Consider the following 13,969-nt stretch of genomic DNA (forward strand, 5'->3'; position numbering starts at 1 on the left):
CTGGGGTGCTCTTTACCCTGCTTTGTTGTGAGAGCAACCACTCCTAGCCTGCTCTCACACACTTCCAGCTATACGGTATGAGTGCCCACCACTCATGAATTATATTGCAGGCAAACACCAGCAAACTCCCAGTCCCAGGCTTCCCCCCAGCAATGTGCATTTTGTACTGCCCAGCACCCTCCTGGACAATACAAGCCCATATAAAGTCCACCATATATTTGTAGAAAATTATATCCGTAAGCCCTCTTATCCCAAATGGAGTTTCCCAAACACTTCAGTACAAACACACTCATTTAGATAAAACAACACAACTAATGTATTAACTACACAAAGATAGATTTTAATTGACTACAAGTAATGAGGCCTATGTCAGAATTGGTTACAAAGAAATAAAAGGTAAAGTGCAACTTAAGCTAAGTGAATACAAAGCAAAGGTCTCTCTCACCAGTGTTCCAGCAATCTTACTGGCTGAACCTCTTTTAGTCAGGATCTCTTCTCCTGCCCACCATCTAGTGCTGCTTCCTTTGTTCTTCAGGGGTTGATGCTGCCATGGGTAGAGAGCAAGGGAGAGATGACTTGGGGCATGTGCCCTCTCCTCTTATAGCCCTTTCTCTTTGCAAGAATCATCTCCAGCTGATGTTCAGGAGACAGAAAGTCGGTGTGGCCAGGAACCTTAAGCTGCTTCTTTGTCAAAATGTAAATCTTTTGCTCACAGCCTCTCTCCTGCTAAAGAGTGGCCCCTTGATCAGGTGATGGTCCCTTTGATCCCATTGACACCTCACTGAGGTGTTGGCTAGCCTTTCATCTCTGGGAAACTTGTTTGTGACTGCCCTCCAGAACATGTTGAAACATGTCCCAGTAATATCACAGTGGAATCTTATATCTTTACATACAATGTTGCCACTCAAATTTACCAGGACAATAATGATCAGCTAATCATGAGTTTTCAAATGCTACGTTACACAGTCTGCTTTGTACAAAATTTAACATGGTCTTATAAAAGGGGTGAACATAGAGATACAGACTGTCACACCAATTATTGGCCAATGCTGGGAATTGAACTGGTGACCTCCAGAGGTTAAAAAAAAAAGTTTGCCCCTTAACTGCTTGAGCACGGCTCTCAGGTGACAGGTAACACACATAGGCACCAACTCCGTGGGTGCTCTGGGGCTGGAGCACTCATGGGGAAAAAATGGTGGGTGCTGAGCTCCCCACCACCTCACTCCCAGCTCCTCCTGCCCCCGGCAGGGCCTCATGAATCAGCGCCTCTCCCTCCCCCCCATGCCTCTTGCCCACTGTGATCAGCTGTTTTGCGGCATTCAGGAGGCTCAGGGGAGACAGGGGAGGAGCGAGGATGCGGCACGCTTGGGGGAGGGAGCAGAACTGGGAGGGAAGAGGTGGGGCAGGGCCTTGGGGGATGGGTTGGAGTGCAGGCAGGGCATGGGGCAGAGCCGGGGGTTGAGCACCCACCAGCACTTTGGAAAGTTGGTGCATGTGGTATCACAGACTTATAGCCCGTGTGGCTTGGACACAGCACATATGTATGCACTGCATCTGGGAGTGAACCTCTCAGCCCAGGTCACAGACTCACACTAACATACTAAAAATAGCTTTGGAGATGTTGCAGCAAGGCTCTGAGGCCTGGGTGGGTGTGTGTCAGAGCCTGAGCACCAGCTTGTGTTGCAATGTCAAAGCACTGTCTATACAGCTATTTTTAGCATGCTAGCGCAAGCCGCACAAACACAAATCTGTGGACGTAGGCTAGGAGGCATGCTCCAACATGCAGTGCAGACATACCCAGAAAGGACATATAACACACACACACCATATTATTTCTTTGAACTGACCAGGAGAGGGCTGGACATTTCAGGGCACATGGTTTTGAGAAAATTTGGGCATGCATTGGAGTCACTGCAAGTAGTAACTAAGGCTCGTGGAAGCCAGAGTGGGGCCACAAGGCTGTAGACAGGCCACTGGGGTTAGAGCTGGTGAACCAGGGCTGTCTAGCACACAGATAGGATGCAACTTGTATGTAGGTAGGCTGGTTGTGGGTGGCATAGGTTGGGAGCTATAACAGCAAAGCATTGTGAGGCACTCAGGGTTAGAGGGTAGACAGTGACACAATCCCTGACTGCTTTGGATTGTACCCAGAACATGACTTCATAAAAGCTAAACAGATTAATATTTTTCATTACCTTCCAAAACTTGCACACTGTTGTCCAAAAGTACTCCCTTTCAGGCCCGTTTGTCCACTCTGGATAGACCCAAAAGAATCAAGCATGATAACCAAAGGCTTAATGTCTTTTTACTAAGGTTTGCTCTAGTGGACCTCTCTCTTCTGTGCTACATCTCTTCAGGCCGTAAAGAATATCCGCATGACTCCTAGCAAAAGGAAGAATGAATGCAGACCCATCAACCACTGATCTGCAAAACACCCTTGAAACTATCACCAACATCTTCTGAAAGTGATACGTGAGAAAAAGAAAGCCTGTTTTCACGAGCATTGCAATAATAAAGTTCAAACATAAATGGCCACTAGCTTGCGCTGCCCCCCTTACCAGGTTTCCCACAAGTTCAGGGACTGTAATATTTCCTAGCCCTTCTATTGGGATCTGGGGAAGGTGAATCTGCCCCTATATATTTACAAGTTTGTTTGTTTTAATGGGCAGAGTTTCCTGTGAACCCTGACCTAGTGCTTGACCGTTAGCAGCCACTTTTCCATTGCTTGAAAAATCTGTAGCTATATACTCTTTATTCTGACTCTCTTTTCTGCTGTTTTCTTTCCTATGAAGAACCACCAGGGAGCCCCACTGTTTCCTGTCAGGAAACAAGAGCCCTCTCATATTTTTCTCCACTCAAAACCTTTCTCCTCCTCAAGGCAAATTGCCTCAGGGGGATAGCCTGATATTTTCCCAATTAATCCCTTGTCTCAAGGGCAAGGTCTCAGGAACCCCATATAGTAACAGTACTAAGAACTGACAGTATAAATCCATCTGCCAAAGACCTACTGTCACTCCCAACTGCCACAGAACCTTCTGATTTTAGTATTCCATCCCTTCACCCTTTAAAGGAGCATTACACAATGTTCTACAGATGTGCACATTAATACGGAATATCCCTGTTTATGCTACTACATTAAGAGCATACCATCAAAAAGAGATCTCTATTCACTTTGATTTTATTCTGCTAATAATGATTACCTTTCCTTTGGTGATTTTTTTCCAGGCTGTACTGCAGGGACCATTACAGGACTTCATTCAGTTGCCTGGGGATGGCTGGAATGACCATCCTGAGACTGCATCCCACATGCAGAAATTGAAAGAAGATTATTTAATAACTTCAAACCTCATGGCTATCATAGAGCTAACAGAAGAACTAGGAAGCCTGTGATATCCCTTCCCTCGCTGGCCCAGCGATCCCTGTTTGTCCGCTGGCCCCACCACACCCATTCTCACAGGCACATCTTCTTTCCCACCTAACAGCAACTGGTCCAGTTCATCACGTAAAAGTTCTGTCTTCTTTTGCCTGCTTATTAGCCTGTCCTATTATCTGAAAGTTCCATTGTCTCTGTACCCCAGTCTCCCTAGTCAACCAGTCTCCCTAATAAAGCTCATATTTTCCACCTGAGATCTCTGCCTCCTCACAATTCTTGAAAGCAAAGATGTCATCCCCCATGCTTGTGTAACTCACATACTTATACTGCAGAATTATTATTATTATTTTATTATATTAATTTATAAGTCCAAAGAAATGGAGAGAAGCAGTGGGGAGGAGACATGGGTTTTAGTTGAATCATCTGTGTCTGTGCATACATGCAGAGATCAGGTCATGGCAACTTAGAAAGGCCCAGAAACATCTCGAGGAGGAAGGTATGTGATAGTTACTAGACATGCTCAATAGCTCTTTTTAAAGCTGTACAGAAATTTTCCATTAAAGGCAAGCAGTCTGTCAGGTCCACACATTCACCCTCGGAGAACTGAGTCAGAGGTCAGGTGGGAAAGGTTATAAATATGGGAGTTGGAGAGAGCCCTAGAGAATCAATGGCTGATCAATGCATAGCTAAGGGATCTGTCTGCTATGAAGGCTGCGTCCCAATACCTGTACCATTTTGGGTATAGATTCTCTGTTTTGCTAGAAGATGGAGACAGTCAACTATTAGTTCAGGCATTGAAATTTGCTGCTGGCTGCTAGGCTCTTAGGACTGCTGTTTTGCTGAGGATATTCTGAAGTATTTGGGTGAGACCTTAGAGGCTTCTGTTCTCCTTAGGCTCTGAAGAATCTAGGTGACACACACACACATTTTGAGGCCATGCTATAGGGACTGAGAAATCCTCTCTGTGAGAATGTCTCTCTATGAGTGTACCAAAATATAAAATTATATATGGTCTTTTGAAACCTTGCCCAGAAGTATACGCAACTGCAACAAGTGGGGAAGTCTGTACAAAGAACACTAATAAGTTTACTGCCAAATAGTCTTGTTTAAGAGGTTATTCAGAAGTATTCCAAATACTGTTTGGAAATATTTGTGTATGTGTTAAATGTTTGTTCACTAAGAAATTGCATAGTATGCTCTCTTTGAAGCTGATTGACAGCTGTTATTAACACCTATGTTCAGGGGTTTGCACACTATAGCTCTGAGTTTTAACTCCATTTTATATGTTCTGAAGTCTTGAAAACACCAAACCCTGGCTTGTGCTTCAGCACAGAGGCTGTGACAGAGTGTGAGTAACCTCAGGCTGACTCTCCACACTTTGCAAGCTTCCCCATGTGGGCCAAATTGAAGAGATAATTGGTTAACGATTGGATGAGTAAACAACTAACAAGGTGATTCAGCTTGTCAGCTGGGGACAGTTAAAAGAGTGATAGGAAGAAGAAATCTGGAAAGAGGGGCTGGAGAAGTCCAGGATCTTATTGTAATCTTTTCTCTTTCTCCTTGTGTGTTGGGAGAAGGTAAGAGCCTTATGTTGTAGGGAACAAGTATCTGTATAGCATATTGTCAATAAAGCATGTGGTGTTGAACTTCTGCAGGAGTTTATGAGGACAGTTTGCGGTAAGGAATCCATAGTGAGGGAATACTGCCTTGTGATAGAGGCAAACTGAGATACAAGAAAAAGGGGAGTATGATAGTTATACATAATATTATCTCAGCAGTTACACCTGCTTATTGTCTTATCCCACCATCCTCCCTTGTTTACAGTATGCTGTGGTAGTCACATGAGGCAGTGCTTAGTGAGTGAGCCAGATATTGGTATTTTGGAAGCAGAGAAAGGGGAGAGGCCTGCACCTATGTAAGGGGGCTGTTTGCCCCTTACTGAAACTTGGTGATATTTATTTATTGGTTGTCCCTCTTCCACTATTAGGAAAAAATGGAAAGGGCCAAAGAGAAGTCAGGATCCTGAAACTGGTGCTTCCCAGGGCCAAGGGGAGAGGGCAATGTTACCAACTTGTGATTTTTGTCATGAGTCTCATGATGGTTATTTTTCTTAAAGTCCCAGCTCCTTGAGTCAAGTGGATATGTGATGATTTCAGCCTTCATTCTTAAAGGAAAAAGTAAGTTTCTAGTCCTTATGGCTGTGAAGAAGGCTTCAAAATCTGACCCCAGTACACCCCAAAGGTTAAAAAAGCAGAAAGCAAATAAAAAGAACATCAAATCTATTATTACTACAGAATCTCATGATTTGTGGTGAGCCTGACTCATAATTTTTGAATATTAGGGGTTGGCAATACTGAGAGGACAAGGCTCTAAGTCAGCCAGATTGACAGGGAAGGTAGGCCAAGAAGGGAGTCAAAAGCCCAGGGGCCCATTCTCCCTGTGAGATGGGGCTGCCTGAGCCAGAGTGGGCAGAGCTAAGGAGAGAGCAGCAGCCAGAGCTGGGTGGGAGAGAGAACTGCAGCCCAGGAACAGAGAAGGCAGAGCTGAGCTGAAGGCAGAGCAGTAGCTAGAACCAGAGGGGCTAAAGAAACAGCCGAGAAGGTAGTCAGGCTGGAGGCAAAGCAGCAACAGTAACACTGAGCCAGAGGAGGCTGGGCTGGGCTGGAGCCAGGAGCAGCAAAGATCTGCCACGCTGACAGTAAGCTAGAACTGAGCTACAGTGGGGAGTTGCGGGGATAGTGGACACCTGCCGCGCCATGAGTACACCGAAGCTGAGAACGGTGAGCCATTGAGGAGAGTGAGGTGGGCAGCGAGGGCCCAGAAGAGGGAGTTGTTGCCATGCAAGAGGACCTTGGAGGTTGGACTGGGGGAGGGGAGGGTGAACCTGATGAGAGGGCTGATGCTGGGGAGGAGGGTCCTGTCACCTAGAGCCTGAGGGCATGTAGCTGCCATCAGAGCAGGTGTCTGACCCACGGTATCACTGCAGTGCATCTAGGTCCTGGGAGGGAGGCCTGGGACATGTGAGGTCTGTGAACTTTTCTTAAATTGCAGAGACGACTGTTTATGGTGTTCTCCATGGCCATAGGGAAGGGTCCCTTGTTCTTTTGATCTTTTCCTTTTTTCCCATATTTTTCTTACAGTTTCTGTTGAATAAATTGTATTTGGTTTAAACTTAATGTAGTGATCAGTGGGTCAGGGAAGTGGCTGGTGTGGGGAGAGTACCCCACAGTGGTGATGCCCTGGTCTAAGTGACCATGACAAGATTGGGGATTAAGCCTCCCAGTAATCCTGGACCCAGCCTTATTGGGGTTACGAGGACTACTGCATTGGAGAATGGAAGAGGAGTCCTCAAAGGCAGGCAGGCATCTGAGTTTGGAGTGAGAACTCAAGTTCTTTCACTATCCAATTCCACCAGAGTGGTACAGAACCTAGGAAAGTTCCCACAATAGCGAGACCATTCCCCTAATTACACCTACACTGTAAACTGGCCAGTTTAATGAAATTTCAAAGAGAAAAGCAGATGTATGCTGGCAAACAGAAGGGAGAAGTGTCTGTATTCCTAACCAGTTCACCACACATCCTACTACTCTCTTATATGGACCAGCTGGGATAGTTGCATCTCTTCTTCTTTCCTTAACTGGCCCCATTCTCTGCAGCTGATGCCTTTCTCTAAATCAACTCTCTCCAGTTACAGTTTGTAACAATATTCTCTCATAAGATGACTATTATTTGCAAGGTGTTGTTACCTTGTCTTCCCTCTGTTTTCAAGTTTAAACTATTTTTTTTTTTGTTTCTTTGTCTGCTAGAGATGTTTGAACCCACTTCCCTTTCTTTCCTTTTGTATTCCAGGGGAAAAGAAACCCCATCCTGGACTTCTTACACCAGTAGCTAAGGAGCCAGCTCTCCCTAGGCATACATCCTGTCCTGGATTGCCATTTCTCAACTGTGCTAGAACATCTTGGTCTGACTCCCTCAGTGCTCCCTGGATGTGTCAACTTGTGTTGCCATTCTACAAGCAAATCAGCAGCACGTATGAGAGCGCCAATGAACCTCTTACATGGCATACCCCAATTGCATTGCCATTATAGTTTAAGTGCAGTTATTCACTTGCACAGCAAAACAGGGATCTGGTCCTCTAGTTTTGTCTTCCCTTATACACTAAGACCTAAAAGTGTAAGGAATATGTTGTCCTTATCAACGATGCCATCAATTATTGAAGGAGAGACCTGAGAGGCTTGCATTTATCAGGGCAGATAAAGAGCCTTTCAGGTTACCTTCACAATGTATTTATTTGTAATTTTTAAGTTCACAGATATATTTTTCTTATGTGGCTTTTAATTATTTTTTAACATTTCAGTGCAAGTATTTTCAAGTACTTTTTAATTTGCTCATTATTGAGCAAAACCTAGTAAGATCTCTGTACTCTCTCCTTCACTTCCAACCTATTAAGGTCTCAATCCTGCAGGAATGTAGATAAGGATTGTGAAAGTGCACTTCTGAGCTGTGGATGGGACTGCTCAGCATGATACTTTGTTATTCGGGACACAATAAGGTTAAGTAAACAGAGGGGAGTGGGCGCTGCTGGCTGTTGAGCTGGCAAGAACACTGTGCCCAGTATTTATTAAATAATAAATCCTGTTCACTCAGTGTCAATTTCCCCATACTGGGTCACTTCTTGTGGCAAAACTAACCTTTTTACTCTGTTGTTCCTGCCCTTCCACAAATGTAGATGCTACTTCTATAAGCTATGACCTTATTGTCCTTGCAGGGAACTGATTGCTGTGGAAGACACTGGGTATATGTTCCTTTATTTTATGGAAAATGTTTTATTAGATCCTTTGTTTATATAAAGGGAGTTCCAAAACTTTAGTGAGAGGTGCCTTACAAATGTATACAATACAATAATGAAAATATGCATTTTATCTCTTCCTTGTATAGAATGTAATCAGTTATCAAGTATTTGAATTAAAAATGCGAATATGGAAAATAATAGTATCCTAGCATACAATTAAATAACCATCTTGTGAGATGCAGGTGGGGAAGAATATGGGGTGTTTGTTTGTTTGTTCTATGCATGTTTTGAAAAAATCTTGACAACTATCATCATAGGTCATTTTCTTGAACCACCACCCTTGGATTGGCTAGTTGTTCAATTATTATCCTTCTGTTTAGGACAGCAAAGAGTCAATGATTTAGAAAAATTAGAAGAGGGAATGAGAACTTTATTTGCCTGCTTTTGGAGATGAGGTAATAAAATGGTATACTATTCTTGCACAAAATAACTAAGTCCCCCCACAACTCTACGAACACTTATGCACATGCTTAACTTTACAGCCATGAGTAGTCTACTATTCACGTTAGTAAAGTTAAATATGTGTGTAACTGTTTGCAGGATCAGGGCCTAACCAGCAGTTGGAGAGGATATAAGTGACCATGCAATCTGTCTACCTCTCATTATTACTGGTTGAGGGCAAAAAAGAATTAGTTGAGGTAAAACTTGTATTATACTATCTGGTTTGGAGGAAACACCATCACTTTTCCTCTAGAGATTTGATCATAGATTTAAAAAATGATGATGATGATAATAATAATTTAATCCTAAAAATAAGGCCTCTGACCAATAGGGATGACTGCAGATGATTTTAAATAAAAGAAAGAGAATCTATCCTAAAATGAGCCAACATGGACCTTCCCCAAACCACATACCAGTGCTAAAGCCTATGTGAACGTAGGTGCAATGGGAGAACTGTTGGACAGCAAGAAGAAGGGGAGGAAAGGCCTTGGGAAGAAAGGAGATTGTAAATCTTATATGGATTAAGATGGGAAATAAGGGTGAATAGTCTCCAATTGTTTTTTAGCTGAAATCAGTAAATGGCAATGACATCACTTGTTTGTTAAAGAGAATAAAAAGTAAACTCTGAAAGGGCTCACTGCTAATACCTGCCTGACCATGTTGGAGCCAACCAATATGGATCTAAGCACCTGTGGGTTTAGCCCATTTGTAAGTATCTTGATCGAATGCTTATAAAAGTTTTGTTACTGTTTAGCTGTAGTAAATTGCTTATTTTTTAGGTTCTTTAGGAATGTTTAGAACAATTGTATAAATACCATTTGGCCTTTTAATCATCAATTCCTTTATTAAATCCAATTGGTGTTTGGTAGTTTCCCATATTAATAATTTCAAATATTATTAATTCCAATTCCACAACATCTCTCGGAAGCCTGTTCTAGTGCTTGACTATGCTTATAAAGTGTTTCCTAATAGTTAACCTAAATCTCCCTTGCTGCAGATTAAGCCCCTTACTTCTTGTCCTACGTTCACTGGACATGGAGAACAGTTGATCACCATCCTCTTTATAACTGCCTTTAACATATTAGTAGACTACTATCAAGACCCCCCACCCCCTCAGGCTTCTTTTCTCAAAACTAAATGTGTCCAGTGTTTTTTAACTTTTCCTCACAGCTCAGGTCTTCTAAACCTTTTATCATTTTTGTTGCTCTCCTCTGGACTCTCTCCAGTTTGTCCACATCGTTCCTGAAGTGTGTGTTCCAGAATTGGACATAGTACTCCAGCTGAGGCCTAACCAGTGCGAAGTAGAGTGGCAGAATTACCTACTGTCTTACTTACAATAGTCCGGTTAATACACCTCAGAATAGTAGCCAGTTTGCTAACTGCATCACATTGACTCATTCAATTTGTGATCCACTATAGCCCCCAGATCCTTCTCAGTAGTACTACCACCTAGCCAGTTATTCCCAACTTTGTTGATATTTTTTTCCTTCCTAAATGAAGTTCTTTGCACTTGTCTCTATTGAATTTAATCTTTTTGAATTCAGGCCAATTATCTAATTTGGCACGGTTGTTTTGAATTCTAATCCTGTCCTCCAAAGTGCTTGCAGTCCGTCCCACCTAGCTGTCATCTGAAAATTTTATAAGCATACTCTTCACTCTATTATCTAAGGTTTCAGAGGAACAGCTGTGTTAGTCTGTATTCGCAAAAAGAAAAGGAGTACTTGTGGCACCTTAGAGACTAACCAATTTATTTGAGCATGAGCTTTCGTGAGCTACAGCTCACTTCATCAGATGTTTACCGTGGAAACTGCAGCAGACTTTATATACACACAGAAATTTCTGTGTGTATATAAAGTCTGCTGCAGTTTCCACGGTAAACATCTGATGAAGTGAGCTGTAGCTCACGAAAGCTCATGCTCAAATAAATTGGTTAGTCTCTAAGGTGCCACAAGTACTCCTTTTCTATTATCTAAGTCATTAATGAAAATATTGAATAGTACTGGACCCAAGACTGACCCCTGTGTGACCTCACTAGATGCACCCTCATAGTTTGACAGTGAACTGTTGGTAAATTAGTCTTTGAGGACAATCTTTCAATAGTTGTGCACCCACTTTATAGTAATTTTATCTAGACCACATTTCCCTAGTTCACTTATGAGAATGTCATGTGGGAATAGCAGGACCAGCTCTAGGCACCAGCAAAGCAAGCATATGCTTGGGGCGGCACATTTCCAGGGGCAGCATTCCGGCCATTCTTTTTATTCCCCCCCCCCAGCCCTTCTCAGTCAGCCAATAAGCCTCTGCATGGGACGGGGCAGCGGGTTCAGCATGGGGGTCCCAGCCCGGGGAAAGTCCCTATCCTAGCCCCCTGCTGCTGGGGGAGCAGCGTGATGTGGCTCCTCCCCTCCCCCCGCCCGCCCGCCCCAGCCACACGTGTCACACGTGGCGCAGGAGCTGGAGCCGAGGGGAGCGGACCCCGGGGTCAGAGCAGGACCCAGGGCCAGTAAGGGACCCACTGCCCCGGGCGGCCCGGTGCTGGGCGGGCACCCCACTGCCCACGGCTGACCCGCCCTGCAGCCACTCTGTCGGTTACTGTCCCCTCTGCAGTTGTGGGGCCAGGTCTGAGATCGGGCTGTGGGGCCACAGGCAGGATGTACAGCCCTGAGCACCTCACTCCAAACACTGCTATAGTATTATGCATTCTTTTAACATTACCAGTATCAGTGTCTTCTGGTGAGTGCGGTTTCCCAAAACTGAAATTACTAAAAAGTTATTTGAGGTCCACCATGTCTCAAAATCGTTTGTCAGGACTTGCATTAATTTCAATTGAAAGTACCATTGCAAAAAATTTAGATTTCACTGAATTATTAAAAGACTATGCAAGTATAAAAACCAGAAAAATTCAGTTCAGATAAATTCTTTTAATTTATGAGAAACTGGGCGCACCAGAAGACACTAACGTTTTTCATTACAGTGTATAGTGAACCCAAATTGTTTGTAATTGTGATTTTTGTTAAAATTAAATGAGTACACCAGTAGGAAATTGTTTTATTTCACTAACTACAAACTCTGTTTTCATTTCTTTATTTTAAACAGTCCAAAAAAAATTGCAAAGTGCAAACTTGTGAAAGTGGGGGCACCCAAAAATTTTTTTTGCTTTGGGTGGCAAAAAACCTAGAGCTGGCCCTGGGGAATAGGCAAAACATTTATCCAAACTGAAGCTGGACAATCTGTTTTTGGTAATGTTTGTCCCTGTCCTGTCCTGGACTTGGTTTTGTTTGATATCAGAGCATGCTACTTTGCTCCCACTGGTGTGACCTCACATACATGGTGCACGCAAGGTCATGCCGCATGGAGGACACCATTTTGAAAAGCGTGCCATCTTGTTCCCACTGGTGTCTTGCATGTGAGGTCACACAGGTGGGGCAGGCCCATGCTGTTCCAGAAGTACCAAGACCTCTGGTATTCTGTGGATCCATCAGTGGCCCCTGTATGAAGGACTGTGTCAAAAGTCTTACTAAAATCAAGATATATCATGTGTACTGCTTCTCCCCTATCCACTAGGCTAGTAACCCTGTCAAAGAAGGAAATTAGGCTGGTTTGGTATGATTTGTTCTTGACATCCTTGTTGGCCATTCCTTTATAACGCTATTATTCTCTAGGTGATCACAAATTGATTGTTTAATAATTAGTTCCAGTATCTTTCCAGATGTTGAAGTTAAGCTGATTGGTCTATAATTCCCTGGGTCGTCTTTGTTCCTGTATTTAAAGATAAATACTATGTTTACCTTTCTCTCCTCTGGGACCTCACCATTCCTCTATGTGTTCTCAAAAATAATCAGTAATGGTTATGGGATTGCTTCAGTTACTTCCTTAAGTACCCTAGGATGAATTTCATCAGGCTCTGCCAACTTGAATACATATAGCTCAGTGGTTCTCAACCTTTACAGATTACCTTTCACTGATCTGATTTGTCTTGTGTACCCAAAGTTTCACCTCATTTAAAAAGTACTTGCTTACAAAATCAGACATAAAAATACAAAAGTGTCACAGCACCCTATTACTGAAGAACTACTTAAGTTCTCATTTTTACCATATAATTATAAAATAAATCGATTGCAGTATAAATATTGTACTTAATTTCAGTGTGATACCTGAGCCTGTTTTTCACATGTGAGCCTTTATCTGAAGCCTGAGTCCCACCACCCAGTTCTGAAGCATATAACTTAACTCCACAGGGCCCCCTGTGAGCCACCCTGTAATGCTGGCCCTGCACTTGTGACCCACCCTAAACGTATCCTGTGACCCCCCCCCCCCATGGGGGTCGCAACGCCCAGGTTGAGAAACACTGATCTAGATGAATTGAGTACCCCATGGAAGACCTCTATGTACCCCCAGGTGTACACATACCCCTGGCTGAGAACCACTGATCTAACTCATCTAAATATTCTTTAACCTGTTGTTTTTCCCTATTTTGGCTTGTGTTCCTTCCTACTTATTAATATTGTGTTGAGAATCTGGTCACATGAGGTGTTCCTTTTCTGGTCCTGAATTTTCTTAACCGAATAATGCAGACACGATGACATACTTCACAATATCTGAAGTGGCTAAAGCAGGCCAGGTGCTGCCCTAAGGAGCAGGAGGCCTGAGGGGTTGTCACGTGCTGCCTGTGCCACTCTCACATATAGCCTCTCTACCCCTCCATCTCCATTTATGGAGGGGTGGACGGGCCCAACTTGAGTCGTGGTGCAACCCTATTTCCTAGGGGCCAGGACTCAATGCCCAGAACTGAGAGCCAAGCCCAGCCAGCTCTATGGGACAGGAGCTGCTTCACCCAGAACAGAAGGGTTTGGGGGTTAAAACAGGACAGTCCTGCAAAACCTGGGACTGTTGGGAGGTGTGCTTCAAACTTCCTACATTAAATTAACTGAAACCTTGTGTACAGATTACTTCTGAAGATTTATGTTTCAAATTAAAGGCCACTTCCCCCTGTTTTTCATAACTAAACATTTCTTCAATTGGACCTGAAGGGGAGAGCTCATTCAGATCCTGGCTTGCACAAAAACAAGTTAAAATAACATTACTAAGGTTGCAAAAATCAAGCACTCAAGAACTAGAATTAAGGTTACCTGTGCAATCCTAATTCAGATGCCTTGTGCATATGCATTATGATACAGTTCTTAATTATATAATATTTTTCCCACAGGACCCCTGCCTTATTCAATGCACAGCATAGACAGTGTTCATTTAATGAGCAGTTATTCAATATTTTGTTTTCTCCTCATTGTTCAATGTTGTGCCCC

This window comes from Lepidochelys kempii, chromosome 5 (genome assembly GCF_965140285.1).
Source record: "Lepidochelys kempii isolate rLepKem1 chromosome 5, rLepKem1.hap1, whole genome shotgun sequence".
Taxonomy (NCBI): Eukaryota; Metazoa; Chordata; order Testudines; family Cheloniidae; genus Lepidochelys; species Lepidochelys kempii.